Genomic DNA, 19,234 nt, shown 5'->3' with positions numbered 1-19,234 from the left:
TTATTAAATCATTATTTTTAAAACAGGACATAGTATTTTAGAAAGTCTATGTCAAGGAAATACTGGCAAAAGGAAGGACCACAAATAGTACAGTTGCAAGAACTGGTACTTGGGAATTTAGCAGGTGAAGCCCCCAACCAACTGTCCCTTATAGAAATGTCATAGGTTTTATTGCAGAGGGACTGAGAAGTCAAAAGTAGTTGATTCAGGACTCTTAGAAAAACAGACATTGGATTTATATTATAATCTAAGATTAATAACACCTATTTCTAATCTGCTCAGAGTTTTATGAACAAATACATTCTTTTACAGGTCTAGACTCATGAAGAGGTGGTTCTTTAACTTCATACTTTCTCTTGTTTTTATACAACAACTCAGTGTCTCCTTGATATCATACCTAGGTGCATGAAACAGTCATTTCTTTTACAAACACCTCCTCAGGGACAGCTGGTAAATTGATCCATCCTAACTCACTGCTAAAGAGCATTTGAAAGAACCTGGCATGATGAAGCAACATTCAGCTGTAAGAAGTTTCCAGTAAAAATTTATAGTAAACACACACATTGCAAATCGCCTGCAGAGAACTGTATTAGCTGACACAAATTTGTCCAGCACAAATTTGTCCAGCACAGTGGGTATGATGAAATAAAAGAAGAGCACAATTGAAGTCCTTATCCTATTAAAACATCCATGATTTTTATAAAGTCAGCAGTTTATCTGTGCTCCATTTTGGTATTTACAGTTTACAGCTTTGAGTGAGTTCCCAGCCGTATGATCTATGAAAGTAGATCTCTTCCTGGTCTCCCTGCCAGTGGAGGCACTGGGAGACTTTTTAAAATTTTCTTACAGGAAAGTTTACTTTTGCTTTGTATCATTCTTCAACCCTAAAATTAAGAATAATTGCTTGATGAACTTGATGAACTTTTGCAGTTCAGAAGCGGTTCTTAAGTTTGCAATATCACACTGTGTCCTCAGTTCCACCAATAGAAAAGAATTTGAAAGATGCAGCTCTGAGGAAGAGGTCACTAAAAAAGAAAGTTTCGGGGTGAATTACTGTACCCACCCTCAGTACAGTTTTGTTATTGGAGTAACAATTATTTAATTTAAATCCAATTACAGAGAAATGTTTACATTAGGGATTACTAAACTTAGGATTTCTATGAGTTGTTTCAGTTTCAAACTCAGCCTGACAAGATAATAATATTATGGCTAGACTTAATCCAGCTAAAAAGAGTTTCCTAGATTCCTTCTGAATAAGACAATGCATATAACTTGTTGGTTATTGCCAACCACTTGACCAGGTGCAGGAAAGAAAGAAATGTTGTTTTTAAAAATAGGGCTAAATAAAAGAGGAGATCAAGTGGTCCACCTCCCACCTTGTCATTCCAGTATCAGTGGTGCTGAAAGGGAAACATTTGTTACTTTATCCACACAAAACTGAGGTACAGAAGCTAAAGGTACCCAATTAGGGAATTTCTGCAGGCGCACCCATGTTTCTTGTCCAGAAGAGTACCATCTAGGAAGTCAATTCCTATATAATGCACAATTCTAATATTATCAGATTGTTGACACCCAGTAGTTTGATCAAAGCCCACACATTATTACCTTGTTGCTTGAAATAGAAGTAATCTCTTTTTCCTTTCTCTTTCTTTCTCTTTCTTTCACTTTTTTCTTTTTCTTTATTTTTTTTTAATTCAGAATTTATGGAGGCTATGGACCAAATTTTTCTCCTAGATGTGTGCATGGCTTCCATTTTCTCAGTTTTATGAAATCTCTGGATAGGAATCTGTAGGCAAAATTTAACCTGATGCATGGTACCGATTCATCCTGTATTACTCTAATGTTCAAAATCTTAAAGAATATTTGGAAATAATATATGAAAGGGAAGACAATACCTGGAAAAGGATGGAGAACAATTATTCTCTGTTTCAAGGGTGAATTGCCTTAAGTGAGTAGAAATCAGTCACAGGAGGCTGCTTGCTTCACTTATTTTTCTAACTGCTCTAGGCAAATAAAGATTAAGCCATTCTTTTATCAGGAAAGCCCTCTCCCCAGTATAAAGACATAATCAATCTAAATTGAAGGAAACTAAGAGATGAACAGAGGGTTTGTTGGGCAACTTTAGGCTGTATAAGGACAGAAAAGTGTAGGGTAAATTTTGATTTATATTTACTCCAATATATTCATCAGAAATTGAGGTCTAAGATAAACACCTGAAATATTTTATGATAATTTACTGAATAGTTGATAAAGAGAGTTTCATGTCATCTGAATAAATTTTCTATAGAGAGTCACTGCTTTAAAACATGGGTAGCTAAAGTACAAGCTCAGCTTAGTTTCTCATACAAAGTCAAATCAGGATGAATAAAAATAATTTACCCTACATTGAACCACTGCAACCCTTAATCAAATTTAATCCTATTTCCCTCTTTTGAAAATCTTGACCAAGTTATGCTTCAGAGAGAAGGCAAACAGTTCCGGTACCCTGGGTTGTCAGGAAAGATTAAAAAGGCTAAATCTTATTTTTATACAAGTCTACACAAGTTCATGATTTCGATAATAAGCATGCTTTATGCACAACAATATCCGATTTTTTTTCTGCAAAACCAAAACTTAACTTATAAGCTATTTCCAAACCCGACTCAAAATCACATTCATCCCAGTTTTCTCATAATAGAAATGACAAAAATAAAACCTTTTTCTGAACTCAAGAAAAAGTGTGATTGTCTTCAACCTCTGATGATCAGAATAAAAGCGAACAAAGGCTCAAACTACCCATATTCTGAGTTTTAAAAAAGAAAATGTGGCTTTTCTGCCCCTCTCCTGGTACTTTTTTTGGTTAGAAAAGTTTTGTTGAATCCTAGTTTTGTGTATTTCTGAAACTGGGACATAGAACCAGGAATGCTCCTTGGTAAAAGATTTTATTTCTGCTTCAAAAGTCCTATTAGTTCTGCCAGAACAGTTCATATTTACAGGAAGGAGAGATAGCAACAGGGATGGTGAACAGCACGAAAGCCACTGCAGTAGATAATTCATCAGTAAAGTAGCAATAAATGTAAGTGCCCATGAATTTTACTTTTGTGTAGTCACACCTTCATTGTGTTATCTCTTCAATGATTTACCTTTCAGCCTCCCAAAGGAAGGGGTAGCATAGATTTTGTAGCACTGATTAACTTCTGAGGTGAATAGAGATTTTAATAACAGTGGAGTAAAATAGAGGGACCAAAGAAGCACCAAGGAGCATTATTCAGTTCAAATTTCTCTGTTCTACTAACAAAAGGACAGCTTCCACCATAGCTTTTTCTTGGAGCCATGAAGAGCTCTTTGGAGCAGCAGTGTGCTTCCAGGAAAAAGAATGATAGGGCTGGAGAGCCTCCATGGGTATTTCCCCAAATACCAAATGCACCTGGAATTAGAGCCCCTGTTCCTGCCTCACTGCAGAGAAGATGGGGATGGATTGCTGAAGTTGTGTTGGCTACAGAAGTTGCATTGATGGATTTACAGCCCCACTACAGCAGCTGCCTTGTCTGGAGATGAGTCACACACCACAATGTCTCCTTCTATGTCTTGCCTTTGTAGTCCCAGATAAACTTTTTTTTTTCATGAAAACACAACATTTTGCAACAGTCATTGAGTTCAATTCAAAAGATGCAGCCTTTTAAATAAACCACAAAATCTCAAACACAGACAAGTTCACCACATCACCAATTTTTAATTGGATTATTCCATTTTCTTGACTCAGCTTTGATGCTGAACTAAATTTCCACAAACATTGAATTGTTCCAGTTGTAGGTATCAGTATTAAAATCATAACTGCATTTAATTATTCCTGCATGTAGCTTTACTGTGTGCTGTAAGTTTACTTCTAATGTCAATCCAAGATGAAGTCAACTGATCCTGCATTTTTTGCAGTGATTAGAGATTTTAGTACAGATTTTCTTTTGTGGAAAGTACTGTGAATTTAAGCATTCTATAACAAAATAATCAAACAAGAAGAAATCAGTGAACTGAAACACTGCTTAAGGGTAAGCTAATTTTTGAAAAAGACTGGCATTCAGCAGCCCATATTTGTTAGCATGCTGGTGTCTTTTGAAATCAGTTATTGTATTTCATTCCCACAGCAAATGAAGATGGTAAATTAGTTCAATTGCAGATGAGAACTCAGAGCCTACAGGAAGCTGATTTGTTTGTCAGCATCCAGGAACTTACAGCATGAAGCACATCTCTCCCTGCCATCTTCTGTCATGGGGAAAGGAATACTGGGATGTGTGTGTCAGTTTGCTAGCCTGAAAAATGCCCTTCACTTCTGGGTGTCTTCCATTTTGCTTGTGTCAATTGTCTACAATTACTTCAAATTTCAAACATTTAAAGACAAATTGATGATATGCAAAACTGTGACATACCAAAGAGAGCTCATTCTTGCTCACTGAAGGCAGGAAATTCACTTCACTTAGGTTTCAAAACTGAGGGAGAAAAGCAGCTAGGAAAAGAGGCTGCCACCCTAGGATGAAGGCATATGGCACATTTATTTTTTACCTAATTGTCCACCATATTGTGCCATAACTGTGGAAGAAGGGGGAACCCCTTTTCAAATCATGCTCTTAAGCCCAAAGTAAGCTCCCCAAACACTGTATAAGGAGTGCAGGAATGTGCTACTTCCACTATCTTGGTGGATTTCAGGAAAAGATCTGTTGGGGGGAAAATGAAAATTTAGAGAGCATTTGGAAATGAGGGTGCTTACACCTTCGTTTCACTTTTAAGAAATTGAAAGGTAATGGAAGGAACACCAAGTGCTAGTCATCTTTGACACCCTCATTATTAGGAGGTTTTTAAATTTTATTCTTGTGGCTCATATTCAACCTGACAAGTCATGTAGCGATTAAAAATTGGAATGCTGCAACAACAGTGTTAGAATTAGGATCAGTGACTGGTTTAACTCTCCCTGACAAGGAAAGCCTGGCAAATGACTCAGTTCCAGCCAGTAGGGAATCTTCAGCCTCACTGCGCACTACCAATGCATCCTGACATGTCTTGCCAAGACAGCCAACGTGGGCCTAGCAGATGCCCTCGGAAAGTTTTCTCTTCTTGCCTTTCTTGCTCCTATGATGTTCACCGTTGGACTCAGAACTAAATGTTTGGATGTGCTTAATGGGGGCTAGGTGCATTTTCTAGAACTTGCAAAAAGTCTGGAGGTAAGGAATTGGACTTTTGGAAGAGCTTTTTCTTCCTCAACCTTCTGGAAAAATTGAATTCTTGCAATGACTCAACCACAAGTGTGGGAGGTTTCAGAGCCCAGATTCAGAGCCATTGAAGATTCTAGAAGGAATTACTGTGGAGCAATTACATGATCACAGAGGACTGAAGCTTCCTGGGCTCTGCCATGGGTCCTACAGCATTAGACAGCCTCAGTGATATATTCAGATAATGATTTTGGCTCCCCTGGTATCTCTCTCTCTCTTTCTCTCTAATAACATGCTGCCCTTTCTGCTGTATAGTTGCAGGACAGACGTCTTTGACTGATGTGTTTAAGACATGGGTGGCTTAATAGCTGTGTTGTAATAATGACTGATTTTTGGTGTCCTGGGAGAACATCTCTCTTGGCACTTCGGATATAAAAAACAAGTGACATTTTGAAATAAACAAGGTCTACAGGTGGTAGAATTAGCACTCAATCTGTCAACGTCCATGCAAGGTAGAGCCACAGCCACCAGAGAATACAAAACAGAAAATATATTGAGGTAAGCAGACTAAAATTAGGAGTTTATTATGAAGGAACTAAAATGCAAACCTTACTCTTCCTTTCTTCAAAGTTGTCGCAGTAACTGGGCATGTGCATTAAATGGTATTTTCTGGGCAGAAGGGCAAGGATGGAAGCAGAGTTTGAGGAGCCACAGTGGAGATCTTGCATTCCCCACACAAAATGAGGCTGGATTCCTTGGCAGTTATCCTGGGGGCAGTTTGCAGCATCAATTTTAGCAGTTGGGCAGTTTATTCACTTTCTTTGTTTTCTTCACCTCACACAAAGGTTGCAAAGGTTGGGTCTTTTGTATCCTTTCTGTGCCCCTTGGGAAAGGATTTCTTTCCTTCCATGCCAGAAGCTGAGATTGGTGGTGAGATTTTAGCCAAATATAACACCAGAAATACCCATGGTTCTGCTGGTCAGAATATCTGAAAGCAAGCAAATAACTGCGTTACTGAGGAAAAATACATGAGTATTTTGAGGGGTTTTTATTCCATGCTTCTGGTTAGCAAAATTTATTTCTAGATGAGAAAATCCAAAATTTTAGTGAAGGACTTCAGTCCGTACTCAATCAAACTCATGAACCATTCCAATGTAGACTTTATATATGCAATTGCAGATACAATCTGTCTCTGATAAAATATTTTTGTGTGACAGCAGAAGAGATACTAATCAGCTCTTGATTAATATTCATTGTATACATATAAGTACTCAGGAAATTAAAAGGCATTTTTAGACAATAAGAGAGCATACAGCACAAAAGACATTCCCAAATAAATTGAAGCAAGCAGTGGTGAAGGCAATGTCTCAAATTCAGAGTTAGCAAAAGACCAGGCACTTCACTTTTTCATTCAGGGAAGAGAATTAAGAAAAACTGAGCTGATAGAATCTTGTGATCCCGCCCACTTTGGGTGCATGTTTTCTAATTAATATGGAAATTTGATCAATTATCAACATGCACTGGCTGATAGAGATGTGCCATTCTTCTTCTGTTCAATCCTACATGTGCCTTGGAAGCAAGAGAAGAGTTTTCAGGTTCTGCACTAATTTAAACATTAAAATGGTCTTTTTTTTTTCTTTTTCTTTTTTTTTTTCACATTTAAGGCCATCATTATTAGTATTTTAAATGAGCCAAACCAAGCTTGGTTTGGAAGGGACTCTCCTGTCCTCCACCAAGATCATACAAAATAGCACACACATAAACATATGCAGAGAATTACATATAGGGAGGTAGAGATATATGACATCAACATAGTTATCTTTAAGTATCCTGGCATTTGCAAAGGCTAATCTATAGACCTATTTGCAGAATCAGCTACTTCTCTGTGAAGTCGCAATAATGATTAAAGTAAATGAAGAAAATTTCCACTTCTCTTTCATCAGGGAACGGAAATCCAGTACTCAACACCAGCTCCCATTGGACCCAGTGGGACTCTCAGGAGGAGCTTCCCACCCCCAGGAGGGTGCTGGACACACCCTGCCCTGCTCCTGCCACACTTCCCACACATGGCAGGCCCTCATTATGAACACAGCTGAAATTGGATTGCTGGGTAAGGAGCACAGGGCAAAGAAAACATTTTCACCTTGCATGTGTTTGTGGTAGTCTACAAGATCAAGGGTCATCTGGTGATGTGTATGTTTTTCTAATCCTTTTTTTCAAAGGCCTTAAGAATTGGATGTGGAAAGACACAGGGGAGCACTGCAAGGATAACTGTAAAAGACAGAGACAAATTAGTGAGCCAAAGTCTAGAAAATGGGTGCTGCTGAGGCAAATTAAGAGGAAAAATGTCAAACCATAAAGATGTAAATGAATGCTGAAGGTTTATAGAGACACTTTTGGCCAAAATTTTAAACAATAACTGAGGAGACCATAACGCCCACTGTCACACTAACATGAGAGAACAAGAGCACATGAGATAGCTGGTTATGGTGTTCTGTTGTCCTAATCCCTCTCAGACTGGTTACAGACCCAGTTAAGAAAGTCTGAGCTCATACAAATCAACAGCTCAGATGGCAAAGGCCAGCCCTAATGCAGTAGGAAAGCAGACTGGGAAAAGCCACTGTTAATTTGCTGCCTTCAGTGACAGGAATCTGCTGGTTCCCACCAGCCAGGCCCCAGAAGCTCAGCCCACTGAAAAAGTAGGTGAGCAAAACAACCATCACATTGAAAACTGAGGAGAGACACAGTCTGAAATGAAGCAGATGGATGCTCAGAAAGCTCCACACAGGCTGAATTCAAAATACAACAGCTATCTTCTTCCTGTCATGTCATGTATTGCCTGGGAATGCCCTTCAAGTGAAAATTTGATGAAAGAGAGAAACAATAGAAGGCTTGAGTGAAAATTTCATCTTTTTTTGTTTATTTATATTTACTTAATTAAAGACTGTAGCTAAGAAAAAGTGCTGTTGCAAGAGACAGGTCTGTGCAAAACCCCAAGTCAAGACCTTAGTGGACAAATAGATCTGACAAAGACAGCAAGATTCAGATTATCCAGGCTCAGAACAAAACAGAGGAATCTGCCTTGCTGGTTTGCAGTAAGAAGGCTTCAGTAAATGACATTTTTCCATATTTAGCCAGAAACTTACTCACCTTGTGTTTCTATATTCAACTTCCACTTAAAAAACTCTCTGAAAATCTTAAAAGTCTAGTCCTGTGCAAAGATCTCAAAGCTGCTAAAAATGATTGTCCACCCAGGCAGGGTGCTAGGGAATTTTTCTAGAGCAGTAGCTCAAATTATTCATGTGATTAATAAAATGGTTCACAGCCATACTGTTCAATATAGGTCCCTACCTAGGACCACCCTGCTGCAGAGAGTCTTTTACAATGTAAGGTGAAGAGCAACAAGTAAATGCCAGATTTCTTTTTTTTTTTTTTTTTTGGTACTAAAGACCATGCTGGAATCATTACAATGCTGTTTTCAATTGTCAGTGTACAGTTATTTGGGATTGTTTTTAGTGTTTGTCCCATCTCCATGGGTGAGCAAGAGCGAGCGTAATCTTGTTTGTTTGCAAAATACAGTGAGTTTATACTCAGCTGTTTTCCAGGGTTTACTCTGTATGGACAGAGTAGGAATGAGAGAAACAGGAGCAATCTCTTTCTGTCTTTTTAATTTAATTTCTTTTGTTAAGAAAATACTTTTGTCATCAATGAATTTCAGTGGGGATTTACCACCAAGCACAGTAGTTGGATTGTGGTGGGTGAAATTCTGACTGTCTTGATATCAAACTAGAATTACAAATAGCATGTAATAGTTTTATCTAAATTGGAAGAAAGGATTATAAAATTCCTTTAACAATAACTTGGGGCTTATGCTTTTTAAATTTCAAATATCAGTTTGAATCTCCAGAATTAATGGGAGCATGTTGGAAAGAAACCTCAAATTAGATTACATTGTTTATTTTTGGATAACTCAAAGATTATTTTTCTATCTCACATTCACCAATAAAGAAAGAGTTAAATATAACTTTGGAAGGTATTTTAGTCATAATAGTAATCTCTTTATGTATCAGTGGGTCAATAGTTCAGTAAAAGAAGGAACTATAACTTGAATAGACACTAATTAAAAGAATCAATTCTTATCCTACTACATATGTCCAGTCATATTAACACATTTCTAGATTTCTTACTCAGTGGACTAGTCAAGATTAAAGGATTTGCTAATATGGATGAACTGAGTATGCTTCCAAACTGACTGAGCAGATTTGTGAACAAATTAGTTCATTTAAAATTGACAGTGAAAGATTGATTTTGCACAGAATGAGTTACCTAAGGTATTCATCATTTCCTCTGCTTCCATGCACAAGACAGAGATCTGCTTCTTTTTCTTTCTGATTGTAATAGGACTGCTTACTGAGCACCTTTATTTTACAGCCATGATTGCAGCCTGTCATTCTTTTAATTTAGACATATTTTAGCCTCCACAGACCTTCAGAAATAACTTCCTTAAAAGCCTCAGTCTAATGACTCATTACATGAGTTGCTCGATTCATCCACAGTACTTTAAATTATAATGCAAGGGGAAAAATTGCTAATTACACAGAAAAAGATCCAATTACTCCTGAGACCATTTGATTCATTATTCAGATTGTTTTGGGGGTGGGGGCAGGAGGAAGGGTGTCTCTAAACATGGGGTTATGTATCAATGTATTGCGAATGGCTCTTAGACCTCAGATTTGCCATCAGTTATCATCATTCAGAGGTATCCAACATCTCTGTATTTTCCCCTCCCAATCAAAATAGACTTTCCAGACAGTGATTCATGCATATGTGCCAGTATGCAGTTCTTCATCTTCAGCCATTAAATGCCATTAGAAGAAAGCTATAACCAATCCTTTCTTAATACTGCTACATGCTATGTCATTCACAGAGCTGCCAGGGAGACATTTGTGACCACAAATGCAACAGGACGTGACCCACAAGTCACAAATCTCTGGAGACAAGAGTTCCTCCACTGATGAAATGTTGGTGCTTGATTTTCTGCCAGTCCAGTTAGTCTGTTTGTGATTTGCTCATGACCAGGTCCCCCCCCCACCATGGTTCAGTGTAATGTTTACTGCTGTATAGGAGTTGAAATCAAAGGGAATGACAAAGTTATCAATGTCGTCCTCTTCAGAGCCAAAATTACTGAGACTTAAATTGCTTCAGCTACCACCATAAACCCCTTTGGACTCTACAGAGTTAGATCACATCCAGTCCAAACTTGTGTTTTGCTAATGGGACATTCAGGGCTCCCTTACCAGGACTGTAATCTCCTCAAATCTGGCTCATGTTTAAAGCAGAAGAGAATTGAAATCAGCTAACTACATTCTGCTCCCTGTCTAACACTCCTAGTTACTAGATAATAAAATATTTTATATGTATGTGTGCTTTTAGTTTAGTTTGCCCAGATGTGAAATGAGATCAAATTTTGATCCAAAGAAGAACATTTGAATGTCATTGTTTGGGTGTTTTCATGCCAAAATTAACAATACAAATGAAGGTGATTGTAATGCAGAAAACTTGATAAAATCCTACTCTTTTATCCTACTGCAGACTATTGTTTGCAGCTATACTAATATGAGATGGAACAATTTTAGAGCTCTCAAAAATTACCATTTTTTTCAAAAACTTATAGTCTGTTTAGTCATAGCTCTGGTTTTCTACAGACTTTACTAACTGATTCAGCACTGCTATTGTTCCCTGAAACATGTGTTCTTCCATAACAATTACTCTTTTGCAGTATATCCATTTTAGTCATCATTAAACCCATCTTGCCTACAATGTGTGAGCCAAGCATTCCCATTTTTTGCGAGGTGTCACTTTCTAGTCCACACTTTCATTTTGTGTCTAACTGTAATCAGCTCATTTTTTTCTCTTCCATTCATGCTTCTTACTTGCTTAATTTCCTTTTATTTTACCTAAACACTTCAATACTAATTGCTATTTCTGATTGCAATACAGCTCTCCTTCCATTTTCTAAAATTTTGCAGAACTTCTCCTGACAAGAATGTTATGTTACTTATGATGAATTATGCAAGAGCGATAAAATGCAAAATATGTAAATGGCACACGATTGTTATCTCGCTATTAAAGTGAGACAGTAACAGAATTTGTAATGTCTATTAACAGGTTGTTCACATTTTTAATGCAGCAGAGGATGAGAGAAAAAAAATTCTCTGGACTTTGTTCTGCAGTTGCAGGTGAGAGCAAGACATAATGAAGACATTCTCTCCACCTTCAGTGATTTGTCTTTCACAGTTCAATTCTGCCATTTCACAAGCTTGCTGGCTCTAGGGTTATGTGTCCTGGCAAATTGTTGTCTGTCACCTGTTAATGTATTTCCTCACTTACCTGATTGACAAATTCCCTGCCTTGGTCATTGATTTGTGCAGATACACATGAATGTCTGATGAATTCAATCAAAGACCTCAACACTTTGGGGTAGTTTATCCTGTAGAGGTTTATCTTTAGTGCATTTTGAGAAGTAATCCATAGCTGTTGCCAAATATTTGTATGTGTCAGGGTCAGCAGTGAGAAAACAACTATCACCATTAATTTGTGCTATCTGTACAGTTCCTGTCCTGATGACCCTGCCATGGTGCTCCACTGGATCACATTGTCTACCTGCAGCCAAATCTGACAGCTCACAGGCAAGTTTTGCAGGAGGGTCTCCTGTTTGCTGGATTTAGCAGGACCAGTGAGAGTCTCCCCAGGCTACACAGTAGTCCACAGCCATAGCAACTGAAGCAGATGCTGAGCAGAGGGAGCCCATCCTCGTGTCCACCCCAGCAAGGGAAAGCCGTGGGTTTTGACCAGCCAGGGGTTTGTAGCTGCCCCTGAGTGGCGAGGGGCAGCAATGGTGATGGGCACAAGTACTTCTGTGCCAGTCTGACGTGGAGGCACATCCCCCTCATCTTGCCTGACAGACTGCTCTGCCAGACTGAGCAGAGCTTAGCATAGATTTCAGGTCTAAGATGAAAGTCAGTGCTCAGGAGCTGAGTCACAGGATGGGAAAGGATGGGAGAAACAGGAGAATAATTTAGCAATCCTGAGTCTCTCATGTGCCATGCTTGTTTCCAAATCACATCTAGTTTCTGTGTTAAGAAAGGGATCTCGATTCAAAAGCCAAACATTTCTGCATCTTCATGAAATTGAATTTTTATATCATCTTTCATACAGGTCATGGTGAATATCAGTATGAGAATGTCAATCTGTGGGACTAGCACCAGTTCAAACCAACTTAAATACTAGTCAATGCTGTTCCTGAACTATCAAATATGAATAAATATAAATAAGTCCTTCAAGCTCATTTTGTTGCTTGAGAAGCCTCACTTCACACACAGTAATGGTGATTTCTGCTAAAATAGCATTCTTTTTGGCATGCCATTTACTTTGAATTACTCTGCCTAGACAGTAACTCCTGGATTCCTTTGGGACCCTCATAGTAATCACTTTTTTAGGTGTGCTCAGTCAAGCATTGTTGTAGCCTGGGTCAGCTCTGCCTCTGCACTGAAACAGCAGCTTTAGCAGGCCATGAGCTCAAAACTGGGCAGATTTCTTCCAGTCATAGCAAAGTCATATGGTGAGAAGCTTGAATAATAAAGTTATCCCAGTAATACAGCACTGGCATTAGCCAGGATTTGCCTTTCTGTAACTATATCAAGCTCAAAATTAAAAACAATGTCACCTCAAAAGAGTCACCATTTTCCTGTTCTCCAGCCTGAATCCTTTCCTTTCCCTTTTTTCCAGGTCAGCATCATGAAGAATTTCTGCTCTCTTCAGGAGCAAGGCCTTCAGCTTTCACATTTAAAAAGCTTCTCACTTCCATTCAGGAGTTGGAGCAGGTTCTTACCTAAGCCTACTGCTGACAGATTTACTAGGTCTGAGAGGGAGCAGAACAGGCTGTTAGAATAAAAAACTCAAGCCAGATTTTCTAATCTAATCAGACAGGAGGAAGTAACCCAGGACCCTTAGCTTATTTGTTTGTTTGTTTTCTATTTAAAGTGTTATTTATTTTTTATTCTCATAAAGCTAAAGGATTAATAGTGGGAATATTAACTGAAGCCAAGCATAGTGTGAGAGCAGATGCTTTGCAAGCCTTTCCATACAGCCTTGTCAATCCTTCACAGAGCAGCTCTGGGTTACCACACTTTTCTCCATTTTTGTGCCTCTTTTCAGCAGCCAGTGCTAGCCAGAAGGAATTGAATGATGGCTTTGTGATTTAAGGGAGTAATCAGAAATACTAAAACAAAGATTTTTGGGCATATTTTTTTTCATCAACACAGGCAAGAATAAAAATTGTTTATTATGTGTGTGTGACTAGGCTATAAAATGTACACAGTAAGAATATGAATAAGGATAATTTCAGGTTTTGATGATTTTTCAGAACTTCAGAATTCTCTCAGGCCTAAAGTGGCCAAATTTTAAGGAGCAAGGATTTCAGGAAGAGTTTATAAGCTAAAGTCTATATTTTGAGCTATGCTTGCAAACAAACTGGTAGCCAATGTATTTTAAGACCATTTTTCCTCTTTGCAAAGGACCCCACAAGACAAATGCATGCTGATTAGCACATCCCAAAATAATATGCTGTAGCTGTACCAATTGTTACTAATTCCCATACTGGAAGGGGACAGAGTACAGGAATACAATCCTGTAAATTGGATCCCACAATTTCCAGAGGGGATCAAGGCCTAGAAAAAGGCACCAAAACTGGTGAAGGGGCTTGAAGACAGATTCTGTAGGGGACTGCTGAGGCCACTGGGTTGGTCTAGTTTGGTGGACGTTGAGAGGTGACCTCATGCTCTCTACAGCTTCCTGAGCAGGAAAAGTCAAGAGGGAGGTTCTCATTGCTCTCTACAGCTTCCTGAGCAGGGGAAGCCAAGAGGAAGGTTCTTCCTGTGCTTGACAGGACACCAGTGGGTGTTCCAAAGCACTGGAACCCCTGGCACCATCTGCATGTCCAATTTCTTATGGCTGGTTCTCCTGACTCCACATGTTATGGGCAGGGCAAGCTCTGCAGTGATGCTCAAAGTCCCTTGGCCTTGCCCCTGCCATCCAGGTGAAAATGCCTCACAGCCTCAGGCACCTCCAAGTGTTGGTGGTTCTCCTCATTTCCCAGAGCCTCCTGCCCCTCTGGCCTTGGTCCTTGGTGGCCAGGCAGTGGACACAGCTGCTGGGCACCCCTGCAAATTCATCCCTGTGTTCAGGCTGGGCATTTAAGGTCATTTATACTCCAGATATTCATAAGGTTGTGGGGATGACAAAAGTGCAAGAAAGGGGTTGCTTCTCTTTATGCAAACTTTGCAGAGATGTAGAGAGCAGACAAGATTTCCTCACCATTTCTTGCAGTCAAAAACAGCAGATCCAGCCCTTAAGTCTTGTGTTGTCCCACGGATTTCATGTCCGTCATGGAAGAGTGAGGCATTAGAGGTATGATCTGGAGAGTGCCAGAAGGGGGAAGTGGCTGTACAGATATTTCTGCAGACAATTTTTGCATATTCTCCTTTTTTGCTACCCAGAAATTATTAGCCAGTTGATACTTTTCATTTAATTTTAAGAAAAACATTGTCCCTTTTAAAAATAAAAATATACAGTACTATTTTCTTCAAACATTGCACTTGACTGACAAAGCACAGGTTGTTCCAGCTGAAGTTTCTGCTTTCATTTTTAAATTTAAGTTACATTAAAGTTTAAAAAAGAAAAAACCTGTACAATATAAATCTGCTTAATATTGTTGCTCATAAGTAGCAAATGATGCCAAAACCATGTGAGCTGTACAACAGGAATAAAAACATTGAAATGGATTTACGTAAATCTCAGAGTCAAATTATTGCACTATAAATATGCAATGCACATATTGTTGTGTTCATTTTTTTTCTTCAGTGAGGTTTTTCCATGTCAAGAAATCTCATCTAAAAATTTGGCTCAGTCCTGATCCTTTAAAATTCCACTAGCTCTTATACATTAGCATTTTCATACTTCCTATTTATCACTATGCTTAGAATTGCTGCAGTATGATAGAAAGAATTATTTTTTGAAGACATAAGTAAGCCTGTTATCCACATGAATAAGGAAGATAATACAGTGAATCTCTCTGAAATGCACAGCCTTAGTGTACAATCAGTGTATTTCTTTCATGTTTATTCCTTTGTCACATATTCATTTGTGAGGGTTCCACAACATGTTCAGTACATGTCATGAACTGGTTTACCACAAGTTTATCCTTTCCGTGCATTTTATTTCACTGCTAAGGCAATCACTGCACATTGGCAGATTTTTATGCATCTAATAACTTCATTCTCTTATCAAAAATTCATTTAATTGGATTTCAGATTGGTTTCACATAGGATTTGGATAAATGGAAGCATAGGTTGCAACCTATGTGTCCCTTAGCAGGAATTCATGTAAGCTACTTCAATTGACATTTAATACACAATTACTGCTGGGCAATTTATCTGTTTGAGTGTTGCTTTTGACAACAGGACCAGTTTAGAGTATTAATGTCCCTGTTACTGGAGTATGCAGACAGTAGACTATAAAGGCACTGGACCACCACCCTCAACAAAGCCAAGCAAAACTGAACCTTAATAATCTTATTTAATCATTTGGTGGTCCTTGAACCTTCTAAGTCAAAGATGTTTACCCCTTGGAGTTATGGATAGTCTCTCTTTGCAAGATCAATTTAACTCCTGTTTTGCCAGAAAATACAAACACCAGAAGCCACCTTCAATGACATTTACAGAATTCTACCATCTCCTGTTAGTGCTTGGGCTGCAGAGTGGCCTTTTTCTGTTTTCCCTTTGCATGTCCCTCCCTCTGCAGCATATCTGTGCAGGGATTTTAAAAACTGCATCTATTTCATTTGGATTATTTGCTGCTGCTTTTTATTTATTTTTTAATGAAGCTTTTATGAAATTCTATATTGTACATTTTTCTGCCTATTGCAATTCCAAGTGCATTTATTATTAAAGTTGAATAACTTACTAATGAAAAAAGACAAGAATTCATACTTTGTGTTTGGGATATTCAACTTGCATGGTTATCCTTAGATTTAACAACACATGCTCACACCCACATGCACACTTGCACACACAGACACAACATGCACTCAGCTATACCAGAACATAATTTTTAAATTTGCCATTTTAGCAATAAAATTTTTAATTGCTTTAGTATACCTCTCAGCTTCCCCTGGATACTTTATAAGTCAAGATTTAGCCATAAAGGTGATTTGTCAACATTAAAATCCGGTGAAAGTGAAGAGCTTTACCCACTCTGGTGTTGTGCAAAAGTAACTACGGACAGAATTTAGCCTCATGTGTCAATGAAGGATTAGGCCTTCCGTAGTTTTGGTTTTGATTAAAATCATCATTGTTTAGCTGTACAATATATTTATGAAGAAAAAACATGAAAGAAAAGAATATATTTTGAACATTAGGAAATTGAGGCAAATAAAAAGGTTAAAGAAAACTATTTCATAAAATGGCATGTAAACATGTGGAATACGTTACCAAAGACAAGAGAGGTAACTTAGAACATATGTTTATGAATCAGTATGTTCAAAAGAGAACAAGATGAGTTTCTACACAAAGAGAGAATAGAGTGTGAGGAATGCAGGAAATTAGAGATGGGGGTGCAGGGGGAGGAAGCAGAAAGGTTGGTTTTATGAGGATTAGTAGCTTTTAAGAGAGCAAGGCTGTGAGCAGGTGGAGTTCCCACCCTAGTCTGAATGACAAATGCAAAGTTTGTACTTCAAACTCATATCCTTTTCCAAAGGGGTGAATGGGGTGGGGAGGAGAGTCTACAGCAGCAGTTGAAAACTAACAGCTAAATATAATGTTAAAATCTAAATATAAACTCCAGGTTGAGATCTTTAATGCTCCTAGAGTTTTACTGTCAGCATTGCTATCCCAGAACATTTTTTGCTTCTTTTGAATGGGATGCTTCTGCCCTTACTGTTTGATAAAATTAAGTCACAATAAAAAAGCAGAACTGACTCAATGGCTTCACGGACAATAAAGACCTGGTAATCAAAGACGTTGGCTTACTACTATGCCCTTTCTGCAGGAAAGCCAAAAGTAAGCCAGTCACTTTAAGTGTCCTCTTTTCTGCACAATACTTTCAGGTCCCTGTCCAAAAGAGCTGTTTAATACACCCAGAGGAACACCTGGGTGTACATTTGGGGGTACATCATGTCTTGGGATCATCTTAGAGGTCAGACAGAATATTATGCTAGAAGCCATAAATCCAAAATTGACCTAAATGCAGTCCAGAACACACAAAAGATGCTTCTGAAAAGCTTCTCCTTGCCCTGATCATCTGGTTACGTTTTGCCTCTCAGAACTCTTTTCTAGAAAGGCCTACACAAGACACTGACTACACCCCTGGCAGGCCAGTCTGCTTCCCAGAAGTTTCAGGTTCTGTGAGAAGGATCTGTTTTTCTTGATGAACATGTCAGCAATCACTATCGGTAGGAAGAGTGACTGAGTGTTCTTCTGCATTTGGGATGTGCATCTGCATCCTTTTACCCCCTTCTTTAGAAGTTCTATATGCTTTAATATTTTTCCATAATAAAGCCATTGTTTTTCTCTCTGATTGATTGTCTAGTCAAAATGCAATAAATGGGTATTTTTGTATTGCTGGCAACTTCATATCTATGTGTTTCTTTGCTGGCATACATCCTAGATCAGTTTTGACCTGATTAAAACTTTTACCCTTTCCTTTAAAAAGAAAATTTATGTTAAAGTGGGGAGGTTTTAATAAACCAATGTCAGACCTTCCTATTCACTTCAAATCTTCTATGAAAAGAAAGGACATTTTTCCCACGACATTGATGCAAAATAAAGATTTTAAATTTCCTTGTGAAAAAAAAAGTTAGAAAATATGCAGAAAGCAAATTCATGGAGGGTAGGTTTATAATCAGGCAAATCTCTGGGTGAGTGATGTTCGCAGTATGTGTTCACGATCCTCTATTCAGACAGCAGCCCAATATGGCATGTGAACATGTACATGGACTGACAGAAACACCAAAATACCATGCCGAGGATCACCAGGAAATTCTGCACTGTTGAGGAGTGATGCTGTTGAAAGGCATCACCCTGTCTGCTCCTACACCAGGCTTAGCCTCTTTCAACATCAATGACAGCAGAGGGGTTTCTCTGCAGATGGGGGAGGCCACACTCCCTCCCTCCCTCCCATCCTTCCACCACTGTGGTTGCTGTTTGCTCCCTTTCGTCTGCCTGGGCTGTATCAAGCCTCATAATAATGCCTTGTACCTGTTAGTGACATCTAGGGGGAAAGCTCCCAGATAAGCTTACTTACACTGTTTGCTGTCCTCTCTTCACTGTAAATTGTATGCGACGAAGTAGCACTGCCTTTATGCCTCCATTTTGTTGCAGGAGGTGGGATGCTCTACGAGTGGATGCTTTTGTTCAGTGGTGGTTTCCTGTGCTGTTAAGTGGCAGCAGATGGTCGCCCCGCAGTGAGATGAGCCCTGGCCATGGTCCTACTGGCAGGGGCAAGAGCACTCAGCTGTCCCTTGCATCTGAACTGGTTTTATCAGGAAAAGCTGGAGAACAAGATAAAGAATCAGGTTTCACTAAAGGCTCCCCCATCCCCCCGCAGCATCTGTCAGGGCCTGCTGGCTAAAGCTCCACCACCCTGGGAGGCTTCAGACTCCAAGGGAGAGGGTGTGCTGGGCCGTGCCACGCTCACTCCTGCTCCCAACAATATGGTTCTTGCCTTATGTTGCATTACTATGGATGCACAGTTTCCATGAAAGGGTTTTATTTTTTCTTGGCCACCTGTCCTTGCAGGTCTCCCTTTGCTTTCCCTGAAGTGATATTTCAGACCTGTCTGTTACAATTTCATTTCTGGCTTTCCACAATTAGCACTTTTCTTTCTCTGACTCTCATGTTAGATTTCTTCTATACCAAAGGTTCTCTTACATGAACATTAACAATGGTTGAGTTCAAGTTTGCTCTGTGCTGCTCTTTTGAGTACATACTTTTATTCCC

At 38.9% G+C, this 19,234-nt stretch overlaps 1 long non-coding RNA gene across 1 annotated transcript in view; it reads right to left on the bottom strand.

Moving 5' to 3' along the window:
• Positions 1-3,733: 3,733 nt before the first annotated feature.
• LOC136560721 (uncharacterized) overlaps positions 3,734-19,234 on the bottom strand; it is a 51,714-nt gene continuing 36,213 nt past the window's right edge. The window contains exons 3-5 of the long non-coding RNA XR_010784197.1: positions 18,540-18,786; positions 7,324-7,451; positions 3,734-6,168 (exon numbers count right to left, since the gene is read on the bottom strand). This is a non-coding gene — a long non-coding RNA (uncharacterized lncRNA). The remainder of the gene's footprint in view (positions 6,169-7,323; positions 7,452-18,539; positions 18,787-19,234) is intronic.

Source organism: Molothrus aeneus, chromosome 10 (assembly GCF_037042795.1).
Source record: "Molothrus aeneus isolate 106 chromosome 10, BPBGC_Maene_1.0, whole genome shotgun sequence".
Taxonomy (NCBI): domain Eukaryota; kingdom Metazoa; phylum Chordata; class Aves; order Passeriformes; family Icteridae; genus Molothrus; species Molothrus aeneus.
This window is presented reverse-complemented; position numbering and strand designations above follow the sequence as displayed.